This window comes from Solanum tuberosum, unplaced genomic scaffold (genome assembly GCF_000226075.1).
Source record: "Solanum tuberosum cultivar DM 1-3 516 R44 unplaced genomic scaffold, SolTub_3.0 scf01085, whole genome shotgun sequence".
Classification (NCBI taxonomy): Eukaryota; Viridiplantae; Streptophyta; class Magnoliopsida; order Solanales; family Solanaceae; genus Solanum; species Solanum tuberosum.
The window spans coordinates 1999-15495 of record NW_006239963.1 but is presented as its reverse complement, the minus strand read 5'-3'; the positions used below and the strand labels follow the sequence as shown (position 1 = coordinate 15495).

General features: G+C 35.5%; 1 long non-coding RNA gene across 1 annotated transcript; it reads right to left on the bottom strand.

Moving 5' to 3' along the window:
• Nucleotides 1–271: 271 nt before the first annotated feature.
• LOC107059260 (uncharacterized) lies at nucleotides 272–12813 on the bottom strand. The gene is made up of 3 exons (XR_001472565.1): nucleotides 12793–12813; nucleotides 878–880; nucleotides 272–281 (listed from the first exon to the last, which is right to left on the bottom strand). It is a non-coding gene; the product is annotated as an uncharacterized lncRNA (long non-coding RNA).
• Nucleotides 12814–13497: the final 684 nt, after the last annotated feature.

The following is a 13497-nucleotide window of genomic DNA, read 5'->3' as shown; positions in this document are numbered from 1 at the left end:
CCAATCATCTACTTCGAACTCTAACGGCCTTCTCCTAACATCAGTGTAGGATTTTTGACGACTCTGTGCCGTTTTCAACCTCTCTTGAAACACTTTCACCTTCTCCATAGCTTAGTGAACTAAATCTGGTCCTATCAACCCTGCTTCACCAACTTCAAACCATCCAATAGGAGATGTGCATCTTCTCCTATAAAGAGCTTCATATGGAGCCATTTGGATGCTAGAGTGGTAACTGTTGTTGTAAACAAACTCAATTAAAGGTAGGTGATCATCCCAATTACCTTTGAAATCAATCACACATGCCCTCAACATATCTTCTAACGTATGAATAGTATGCTCTGCTTGCCCATCTGTTTGAGGATGAAAGGCAGTACTCAAGTTTACCCTTGAACCCAAACCTTTCTGAAAAGATTTCCAGAATTGTGCACCTCTATCTGAAATAATGGAGACTGGGACCCCATGAAATCTTACCACCTCCTGAATTTATGACCTGGCATAATCCTCTGCTGAATGGGTAGTGTTTACCGGTAAAAAGTGGGTTGATTTCGTCATTCTATCGACAATCACCCAAATAGAATCATGCTGCCTGCGAGACCTTGGTAACCCTGTGATGAAATCCATATTTATCATCTCCCATTTACATTCCGGAAGTTCTATATTTTGAGACAAACCACCGGGCCTTTGGTGCTCTATTTTCACTTGTTGGTAATTTGGACACTTAGCAACAAACTCTGCAATGCCCTTCTTCATGCCATTCCACTAATACACTTCTCTCAAATCGCGATACATCTTTGTGGAACCCAGATGAATGGAATATCTGGATCTATGAGCTTCCTCCATGATCCTCTCTTGGAGTTCATCCACCATTGGTACGCACAATCTACCTTGATATTTTAACACACCATCTCCCCCTTGTTCAAAAGCTAATACTCTCTGCTTTTGAACATTTGCCTTCAAGTCAAGCAAAATGGGGTCTTGGTCTTGTTTTTCCTTTACCTCTGACACTAGTGATGATTCACCCCCATTCGTCACCACTATTCCTCCTTCTGTGGAATCCATCAGTCGGACTCCTAAGCGTGCAAGTCTATGCACATCTTTCGCTAATTCTCTCTTTTCTTCATCAACATGGGCAGTACTACCTATAGACAACTTACTCAAGGCATCAACAACAACATTAGCCTTACCTGGTTGATAAAGAATACTCATGTCATAATTCTTGAGTAATTCTGACCACCTCCTTTGTCTGAGATTAAGCTCTTTCTGGGTGAACACATATTGAAGACTCTTCTGATCAGTGAATACATCAACATGCACACCATACAAGTAATGACGCCATATCTTCAAAGCGAATACTACAGTAGCCAACTCTAGGTCATGGGTTGGGTAGTTCTTCTCATGAACTTTCAACTGTCTGGAGGCATAAGCTATCACCTTGCCATTCTGCATTAGGACACAACCCAAACCAACTCTAGATGCATCACAATACACTACAAAACCTTGAGTACCTTCTGGTAAGGTTAACATTGAGGCAGTAGTCAACCTCTTCTTCAATTCCCGAAAGCTTTTCTCACAAGCTTCAAACCATTAAAATTTCACTGTTTTTTTAGTCAACTTCGTCAAATGAGACGAAATAGACGAGAACCCCTCTACAAACCTTCTATAATAGCCAGCTAAACCCAAGAAACTCCTAATATCAGTTGGAGATGTGGGTCTAGGCCAATTTTGCACTGCCTCAATTTTCTGAGTATCAACTTTAATTCCCTCTCCAGACACAATATGACCTACGAATGTCACAGACTCAAGCCAAAACTCACACTTAGAGAACTTAGCATACAACTCTTTATCTTTCAAAGTCTGAAGAACTATTCTGAGATGATTAGCATGATCTTCTTCATTCCTTGAATAGATTAGTATGTCATCAATGAAGACGATAACAAACATATCTAAATAAGGTTTGAAGACTCTATTCATAAGGTCCATGAACGTTGTGGTGCATTGGTCAACCCAAAGGACGTGACCAAGAATTCAAAATGGCCATATCTAGTCCTAAATGTTGTCTTTGGAATGTCGCATTCCCTAACTTTCAACTGACGGTAACCTGATCTGAGGTCAATTTTCGAAAAACAGGTGGCACCCTGAAGTTGATCAAATAAATCATCTATCCTTAGAAGAGGATACTTATTCTTGATGGTAACCTTGTTCATTTGACGGTAATCTATACACATCCTAATGGAACTATCTTTCTTTCTCACAAGCAAGACTGGAGCGCCCCAAGGTGAGACACTTGGTCGAATAAAGCCCTTATCTAAAAGATCTTTCAACTGCTCTTTCAACTCAGTTGGTTCCATTCTCTATGGCGGAATAGAGATAGGACGAGTATCTGGAATAAAATCTATACCAAAATCTCTCTCTCTCAGGAGGGACTCCAGGATGATCATCAGGAAAGAATTCTGGAAACTCTTTTACTACTGGAACTGACTGAATATGAGGTACCTTAACACGTGAGTCATTAACTCTGACTAAGTGATAGACACACCCCTTAAAAACTAACTTTCTTTCCTTAAGGTGCGAAATGAAACGACCCTTAGGCACTACTGAACTGTTTTTCCACTCTAAGACTGGCTTATTTGGAAACTGAAACTTGACTACTCGAGTTCTACAATCAACTGAGGCATAACAGGCATGAAGCTAGTCCATACCAAGAATGACATCAAAGTCTACCATGTCTAACTCAATTAAATCAGCCATGGTACTCTTGTGATTGACGAAAATGGGACAATTACGATAGACTCTCTCTGCTAGAATAGATTCACCAACATGTGTGGAAACACTAAAATGGTTCACTAAGTTGCTCAGGAATAACATCAAAATTCATAGCAACATAAGGAGTTACAAAAGACAAACTCGCTCCTGGGTCTAGCAAAGCATAAATAGTAAAGTCAAAGACTTGAATCATACCAGTGAAAACATCTGGTGAATCCTCTTGCTCTTGGCGACTAGTGATAGTATATAAGCAGTTTGTTCCTCAGCTAGTACCGGAAGTAGCTCCTCTAGGTGCAGCTCTGTCTGGTGGAGCAACTGAAGAAGACTGGGCTCTGTTGCCCCCATTACCATTTCCCTGCTTGTTCTTTGGACACTCTCGCATGAAATGTCCACTCTGACCACACTTGAAACAACCAGTGGAGCCTTCACGATAAATACCTGAATGGTTCCTACCACACTTGGCGCAGGTAGGAGGCTTACTACCCCCATGCGCCACACTACCCTGTGAATAGGTAGGTTTAACTCTGGACTTTTTGCCATAGTACTCACTCTTATTCTTAGGTGCAGGTGCACTAGCAGATGATGGAGCAGGTCCCTTCTGTTTCTGTTGGAAGGATGACCTATTGGTATTACTTTTCTGCTGCCCAGACTCATTCCTTGTCTTAGCCCTCTTGTTCTTGAACTCCTCTCTATCCCTCAACTTCTCTTCCTCTACCTGCTGCACATAGACCATCAACCTCGAAATGTCCATGTCCCCAATAAGCATTGCTGCCCGGCCCTCCTTGCTTGACAGGCGACCCAAACCAGCAACAAATAAACTCATCCTACTCCTCATGTCGGCCACCATTTCAGGAGTATAGCGAGACAGTTGGGTGAACTTCATCCCATACTCATGCACATTCAAAGAATCCTGGTTTAGTATGAGAAACTCACGTACCTTAGCCTATTTCAGTTCTCGGGGAAAGAAACGCCCCACGAAAGCCTCTTCAAAACAGGCCCAACTCGCATGTGGTGCATCCTCAACTCTACCCCCTTTCCACTGATCAAACCAGGTCCTAGCAACATTCTTCATCTGATATGCAACTAGCTCAACTCTCGCAGTATCAACAACATGCATCACATCGAACACCTTTTTCAGTTCTTCAATGAAATTCTCTGGGTCCTCTGCAGTGCTCGAACCAGTGAAACTTGGGGGATTCATCCTCAAGAACTCACGAATCCTTGATGTGTTGGCCTCTTCTTGCCGAGCTCCTCTCTGCTGCCCAACCTGATTAGTCACAACTTGGCTAAGCATCATTATAGCCTCTTTAAACTCAGCATTAGAGACCTCTCCTTACGGTTGCACTTCAGGTGCATTAGGTAACTCTTGCTCTTCAACATTCCTCCTAGTTGGACGACCTCTGACTGCTCTTCGTGGAGGCATGGTTATCTGAAAACATGCGCAAGCACGAACTAGAGGGAAACTGTTTAGAGATAAACTCTTAACGCACGAAAAGAGTGTGAAAGAAGTGAGATAGTTCCTAAATGTTGTAGTCTTCTAATTATAGATGTGGCGCACTTCTCACCGATAACTAGGACTCTATATACACGGCTTCATAGACTCCCTAGGACTCTTGAACTCTGGGCTCTGATACTAAGTTTGCCATGCCCCGACCCTACACCCTGGGTGGGACTGGCACTCAAAGACCATTGCTGGCCCCAAGCGAATCCTTGGCCTAGCTTACTTAACTCAGTGGAATATTTAACTCATCATATAAATATTTATGAAAAAACTAGAATGTTATAAATGAACATTCAACTGGCCATTTAGGCAAACTCAAGTCTTTAAAATAAGCAATGAAAAGTAAAGACAACTGAAATAACTAACTGACTGTCAGTCTATGAAGCCTCTAAAACAACTGAGATGGATGTTGGGACAAACCCCACAACATCCTAATGGACTAAACTAGAAAGCAATGAAAATAGATCCTCCGGAATGCAAGGAGGCTCACCGACTAACTCTGAACTGCTCACTGGATCAACGGTGCGCTGAAATGCCGATCCTAGTTGCCTGTGTCTGCATCATAAGACGATGCAGACCAACTGGCATCAGTGCATTGAATGTACGAGTATGCGAGTTGAAATGCTAAAATAACATAGGCTTGAAAGGGAGAAACACTTGCCTTGGCTCTTCTCAACTCAACATAACTAAACTCATTTCAATATAAAGCAATTTAAGGCAAGTGCAATATAAATAAAAAGTTGTTTAAAAACATGCTGTCAACTCTGTGTTTATGCAAAGATACATAAAACTCTGAGATGTATGTAAAAAATACAATAAACTGATGTATATAAAAATACAATAACTTATGTGGGAGTTTCTCTAACCAACAACCATCACATAAGAGATATAGTGATGATACAACAATCGACCTCACGCTGCTAGAGCATCCTATACCCGGCCAAAAGTATAGAACCTGAACTGCCTAATGGATCCACTAGTCTAATTTGAAAATGATTCATCTAAAAAGTATGAACCTCTTCTACCATGGTGGCTACATGGTTCTATGGGGGATGTGGGTTCTTTGAACGCTCCCCCAATTCAGTGCTCAATACTATTCCCAAAAGTATACTGGCTCTTATGTTTTTTCAAAACATATTTCTTTCTGCTGATTTGAGATAATTGCTCAAAATCTTAGTTCAAAGGCTATCTTGGAAATTCCAGTTTCCCTGCTTGCTTCATTTAGAAAGCTATTACTCTTTTCTGAAAACTAGCTCGAAGGCTCTTTGGAAATCTCAGTTTCCGCTCTTATTTAAAATGTGAAAAACATTTTTTAAATCTCTTTGGGAATACATAGTCCCCATATACTTTCTTGAAGAAAAGAACTTTAATTTTACTCTTTACTGAACTCAAAACTTAAGTCTTAAAACAAAGTTAAAACATTTGTGAAAGACTTTTATAAACTTTAAGAACTTATCTTAACTTGAATCTTGACTTCTCTTGACTTTGAACTTAACTGCTCTTGACTTGACTCTTAACTGATCCTTGAATTGAATTATGGATTCAAGGATTAAGTTTTGTGACTGGAAAGATCTCATGTTGTTTAGGAATGATTTTAGATAGCTAAACATGAGAAAAGACCGAAAATCAAAATACGAAGGTGGGTCCGCGATGCGGATTCATAATTAAATTTTGGTTCCGAAAACTTCTTTTGAGGCAGAACACCTCATGTCAGCTCCGCGACGCGAAGTAGAAATTTTCAAAATATGGGACCAAGAGCGCGTCCACCTTCAAATTTCGTCCGACGAAATTTTTTCTTCGTTTTCCAGCCCCAATTCACCCAAACTCGATTCTTTTTCTTAAATTGCTTTTAGATATAGATACTTAGCAAATGTACCTAAGAACCTAACTCGAAACGACCTTATGATGCGACGTAGCAAATTCAGAAACTTCCCAACTCAGTCAAATTCAAGAACAATATATGATTTCAAGAATAGGTATCAAGATCATCAATGTTCAAATGCTTTTAGGACGAATCCAAACTGAAATAAGTATGTTTGGCACGTGGGAGAACGATCCCAATGTTATGAGAGCCTCACATACCTTATTGAAGCAAATCGTTGGCGAAATCACCAACGTTCTTGATGAATTGCCCTTTTCTTCTTCCTCTTTTCTCTTCTCCTTTCTCCTTAGTCCTAGCGTGAAAATTCTAATTTTCTAAAACTGACTAAGTTCAGTCTTGACCCTTATTAAACTCCTAAAATCAGACTAAAATAATAGGGTAGTGAAAAGACTAAATTACCCTTTAAAATCCCGGATTGGACGTTTCCTTAATCCAACAGCCCAACTTCCAAAGGGCATAACTTGCTTATACGAACTCAGAATCGCGCAAACTTGGTGGTGTTGGAAAGACCATTCCAAGATCTTCCCAACCATATCTGAAAATACACCTAAATCATCCTGAGCTAGTAGTTATGGCCATTTGAAGTTGACCAAAAACTCAACTTTAACTTATTTGAAAATTTCCAGATTTCCTTATACTTTCCAAAATAACTATTTCCAGATTTTAAACTTCTTTCTAGTTCTTTCTAGTTGCGAGATGTTACATGATATTTGTTGTGTCACTCAAACCTTTGGAAGGTATGGGCTTTATTTTTATTGTTGTGTGACCGTGACCTTAAAGCTCTTTGTAGAAGGTTGCTTGTGTAGGTTTCTTATAGAGCAACTATATTGGAGTAGATTTAGTGTTTGCAATCTAATTGCAAAAGTGATTGTTGAGTTATCAAGAAGTCCAATTTGTATTGGCGGTAGTTAGGCTTACCTATTTCTTCACCATTGTCTCCTCGAAGCTCCTTTGTTCTTCTGGTCTTCCAATTTCAGTAATATAGATATTGAAAACTTAAGCCCATTCATTTTTTGTCTCGCTATGTTGTATGTGGTATACATGCATGTACAATTTTTTTTTCAAGTTTACTTTTTCTTATTTATATATCAATATCTTCTTCTTTCAACTTTGGACATTCTTAATTAGGAATGCCTTTACATTTAAACTACAATTAGCTTCATAGCTAAGCAAAAACTACATTTAGGTACAACGTACCATGGGTAATAAAGTCGAGATTTGTAGGGTGATATAAGTCAAATGGAGAGCTAAGACTATTCATCGATCTCTCGCAAAACAATGTACGGATCACCTAAAAAAGACCTGTCTTGATGCTGGAAATAAAAGAGTACTACAAAGAGAGAATTGGTGTAGAGTCAGTTGGCCAAAGACTATTAGTAGGTTTTGATTCAATTAGCAGGTTAATGAGTTATATATTGACTCTTTTCACATTAATGGATTGGACAAATTCAAGTTTTCCTTCACCTAACATTTGTATTATGTTTTTGTATTTGTTTTGTCTATTTTAATGCTTGCATGTTTGTTCGTTTTTATTTTTAAACTATGTTAAAATATTTTTTTGAAACTGTTAATGCTTAATGATTTCCCATTCATATCATCATATATTACGTTTAGAAGAATGAAAATGAAGCTCTTCCTCATTGGACATTGTATTCAGTTGTGCTGAAAGCTAAAATGTTGCTGGAATGGGAAGTCAAGTCCAGATTATGCAGGTGTACAAGAAACAGAGTCAACTAGCTAATGATCTGCCCAACCTTGCAAGACAACGACGAAGTTATCCAATTTTTGATTCATTTGCTCTTCCTTCACAAGCCAAAAAGTAGGTGAACCTATATAAAATTGTGATTACTCTTAAATCAAATCTATTATGGTTCTTTCATGATTGTAAAATGGATGTGAGTCTCCTGAATTAATTTTTGTTCACGAGTAGTAGTTAGACGCCCTTTGTCTTTTGTACTTTGAATGAACTAACTAAATTCTACACCTGATGCCATGTTTTGATTTTTGAGTATGGTGTTCGATAATACAATGATACTATTTTCTTTTAAAAAATGAAAGGAAAAACTTGTGAACACATTGTGAATTTCCATATTGAGCTATTTATCAACAAATTCTGAATCTGACCAACTTAAATTAAATGACCATGCAGCTTAGTTGTTTCTTATTGAATGTGGATTCTTTTATGGGCGGATTTTTTAAGTATACAAATTAACAACTGTATTTACACCAACATAGCAATACTTTTTTTTTCAATTATACAACAATTCTTTTTTTTTCAAAAGTAGAATTTAAATTTAAAAAAAAAAGAATTTTCCAAAATCAGCCATGCTTATCCCAATTCCCATAAAATTTCTCCAATAATTTTACCTTCCCCTAATTTAATTCAAATATGCTATATATTATCTCCCATAAATAGAGGTTTCCTACCAAAACATAACTCCTTTCTCTGACTTAAAAAAATCGGCCAAAGAACGACTATTGAAAAAAATGCATACCAATAATTTCTCAATTCTAATTCAACACAACGGGCAATGGTACTCATCAGGTAATTATATAAAAAATAATTCTCATGATTTTTTATTACGTGGTTGAATTTGATTTTTAACAAATATCTATTTTGTACTTTGGTGTAAATTAATTCATACAATTTGGTTGATGTTCGGGATCGTCGTAATTTTGGTGTAATTTCAACAACTTCATATGATTTTGTTGTACACTGATGTGTCAAATTTGTTTTTTGTTAAAGTTTAGGTTTAGTTGGTATGATGTGTGCGGTATGGTAGCAAATATTTTATATCAATAAGTTTGCAATATGTATTTCTGTATTTGTTTAGGTATGTGATCTGGTATAATTGTCGCTAATAACTGACACCAAACAAATAGCCTGATGCATGTTTTGGTGTATTGTTTGGTCAAATTTATATTATCTTACATATGAACATACGTATATTAAATGAGTGTAGTAATAAATAATTTGGTGTAATTGGTGGTGTAAAAAACTACAAGTTTGACGATCTATGGTATATAAGTAGAACCTCATAAATAAAAATATGGTACATATTTTAGTGTATTTTAAGTATGTGAATTGGTGTAAATAATAATGTGAAAAATAGTTCGTACATTTATTGATGGTAACCTGATAAAATCATAAATTTTAAAAATTGGTTTAAGGGTATGTAATCTTTGACTATTTTTTTACGTTTATTACATGGTTAAAATATTGATAAAATACTTTGGTATTTCTTGACTATTTTTTAAGATCATTAAATGGTTAAAAATTTTGGTAAAATGCTTTGGTATTTCAATAAATGGCTTATATACCAACGAAAATCAATGTAAAAACAAATCTAAATAAGTTGATTATTGTAGTAAGTAATTTTGAAAGTTCCTTTTAATAGTAACGAAGAATTGGTTATTTTAAACAAGCAATTACGTGGATTACAATATTGAAGGAGTTATGTATGATCCAACCACCAAATACGAATGCTTAATTACAGTTATGTATGATCCAACCACCAAATACGAAGGCTTGCTTACAGCTATATCTTCACAATTGGGAGTGGACACAACAATTTATCATTTGGAACTAAGGTATTTCGTGAGTGGTCTATCTCCACCAATGAAGATACATAACGATACGGGAGTGCAAGTTTATTTAGATCAAAAGAGATGCAATTCAGATTTCTTTTCAAAATATCCTTTATGTGTGACATGTGTGGACAAAGCTATGGAATCCATTGAGTACCAAACAAATGTCCAAACAACACGTCAACATATTTTGGGATCCAACACACTATGTTTGACTAACATGGATCCAATTTTGGAAGATTATATTGAAGAATCTGAAGGAACTGAAATAATTTCAAATTCTCAACACTATTTGGTGGCCGAGGATCAAGTTTATATAAACAAGCAAACTATATCGGAAGTTATGAAGCGATATGCATTTCTAAGAGAGTTTTGTTTCATTGCAAAAAGATCAAGTCCTACCTGGTGAGTTATTATATATGTTGATTTTAAAAATTATCAATAAATTTTTAACAACTTACCATGTATTAATATGCATGAGTTTTTGCAGTTACTATCTAAAGTGTGCTACAGAAAACTGTTCATGGATTTTTAAATCCTCGTGTTTGAATAATTCAAAGTTATTCAAAGTGAGGAAATTCTATGATACACATTCTTGTCCATTGAAGGACCGGATTCAATCAAAGCGACAATCAACAAGTGGTGTGCTTGGGGCAATGTTGGTTGAAAAGTATGTCGATCTGAAGACCGTTTACACACCAACAGACATACAAGCAGACATGCTAAGGATACATGGTATTTCATTGACATACATGCAAGCATGGAGAGGTAAAAAAAAAGCTTTCCAGACGTTAAGAGGTGACCCTGCCGAATCATATGGAAAAATTCCAACATAATCTATATATATTGGAGAAGACATATCCAGGGACAATTGTGAATTATAAAAAACAGATGAAAATACATTTTTTATATTCATTTACAGCACTTGATGCAAGTATAAGAGGCTGGGAGTATTGTCGACCAATAGTAGTCGTGGATGGTACACATTTAAAATCAACATACGAAGGCACAATGTTGATAGCTAGCACATTAGATCCAGGAGGTACTGTTTATACCATTACTGCAACTAGATTGATTTGTTTTATATATAATCAATATATGTTGTATTTATTTTGAAGATATTTGTTGTATAGGTCACATCTTGCCGCTTGCATACGGAATAGTTGATTCAGAAAATGATGATTCATGGTTATGGTTCTTTGAGAATTTTAAAAATGCATTCGGTGAAAGGGAAGATATGTGCTTTGTTTCTGATAGAAATAAGAGCATTAGGAATGCTACTGCAGCTATTTATCCCGAATTCAGACATTACGCATGCATATACCATCTATGGACCAATTTACTAAAGAAAACATACAGAGATACAGAAGAGGTTAGAACATTATTCTTCAGTTTAGCAAAAGCTTACACTGTTCAAGAGTTTGATGAATTGATGAAAAGGATGGATCAAATTAATCCAAAATACCGTGCTTATCTACAAAAAGCAAATTATGAGAAATGGTCACGCGCACATTCACCAGTAAAAAGGAGTATGTCTGAATACACGAATGTGTAGTTGTGGCAGATTTCAACATGATGAGATCCCTTGTAGTCATGCACTTGCAGCAATCAGACATAGGAATAAACATCGCGATGATTATTGTTCAGCTTATTATAGTAATAAGAATTATCAAGATACATATGCAATACCAATTGAACCCTTGCCTTGCGAAAGCACTTGGGATGTTCCATCACATGTCTTGGAAGAGGTAGTATTACCACCAATTACAAGAAAGCAACCAGGCAGACCTCCAAAAATGATCGCAAAAAGGGATTCACCGAAGGAGAGGGGAAGAAGAGGAAAGTAAACTGTAGTGAATGTGGTATAGTTTGGCATAACAAGAAGACTTGCCCAAAAAAAACTCATGATAATTAGCTTTGTGGTATTTTTGTTGTTATTTTTACTTTGCAGTTATACAGTTGAACTATATTACTTTTATTAGATGTACTGTTTTAAATTTCATTACCTTATTTCAAAGTTGATTACTTTTTGTTATCTATTCATATTTTTGAATACATAGTTGTTATAAATGGTTGTATATAGTAGATATCATGAACTCTTTTGGATTACGTGTTGTCACATATCCAGAAATATTGATAAAAAATGAACTTATTGGATGATATTTTGCTGTTGATTTGATATGGTAAATAAGCTAAATTCTTGGTAAAATTATGGTAAATAGGAACAAATTTATGATAAAAATAAAGTATCATAATAATAGTGTATATAGTAAAACAACTGTTTGCAGTTTACACTAACCTAAAACAATAAACTGAAAAGTATTAAATGTTAGTATATTAGTTTGGTTTACTCTTGTTATAACTGGTACATAGCTTGGTATAAATGATGGTATATATAAAAACCAAATGTCATAATGATTATGGTATATTATCTTACATATGAACATACGTATATTAAAATGAGTGCATTAATAAATTATTTGGTGTAATTAGTGGTGTAAAAAACTACAAGTTTGACTATCTATGGTATATAATTAGAACCTCGTAAATAGAAATATGGTACATATTTTAGTGTATTTTAAGTATGTGAATTGGTGTAAATAATAATATGAAAAATATTTCCTACATTTATTGATGGTAACCTGATAAAATCATAAATTTTAAAAATTGATTTAAGGGTATATAATCTTTGACTGTTTTTTTTAAGTTTATTAAATGGTTAAAATATTGATAAAATACTTTGGTATTTCTTTGACTGTTTTTTTTAAGATCATTAAATGGTTAAATTTTTGGTAAGATACTTTGATATCTCAATAAATGGCTTATGACTACAATTTTGGTTAACATTGAAACAAAAAAAAACACACTCTGTTAAAGAAAAAAAAATTGTTTACATATGAAAGAAAAAAAACACAAAACTGGGTAAACACATTGGTATGTATACCAACCTGCAACTTTGAAATAAATCCAATCGATCATATACAAACATTTAGTATAATTTTTCAATAATGATAAAATCCAATTTATGCCTAAATTTATACCAAACTCATACATGTACAAACCAAACACACACTAAAAATTTATCACAAAATTTAACCAAAAAAACAACCAAATAAATGCATAATCATAGAATAAAGACAATATCCAACGAACTCAATACCATAAACGCAACTAAAGTACTATCCAAAATTACAAAAGAGATTCAAAATCATAAAACATTCATGAAATTCTGTCTTAAGAAATGACACTTTTTACTCCTTGACCCTCCAATTTGACCAACCACCTTGCTTAGAAGCTTCATCTTCACTAACAGATTCAGTATCAATTTTCATCTTTCCATATTCCCACAGTAATGCTCCAAATCTCAACCGAAGATTTTTAGCATTTAAACCCGACATAGATACGTTCCTATCTCCACGGCACACATATTCAGCAAAAGCACAGGTATACAGACCACAATCCCTATAAAATATTACCCAATCAACATAATTAGTACAATACATATTATAATCAACCACAAAAAAGACACATTATACTTACGTTGAATTGTCGCGTTGTTGGGGATGTTTTTCACGATTACCATATACCAACGGATCACCAACTGGCCTTCCAGCATAATGCACATATGTATTCCAATCAACCTCTTTCCTTAAAGCATAATAATCAGTAGCAACTAGGAACAAATGTATCATTCTAGATATTTTTTGAACCAAACTTGTTACTGCATTGGTATGTTTAACCCCATAACCATTTAAAGAATCAT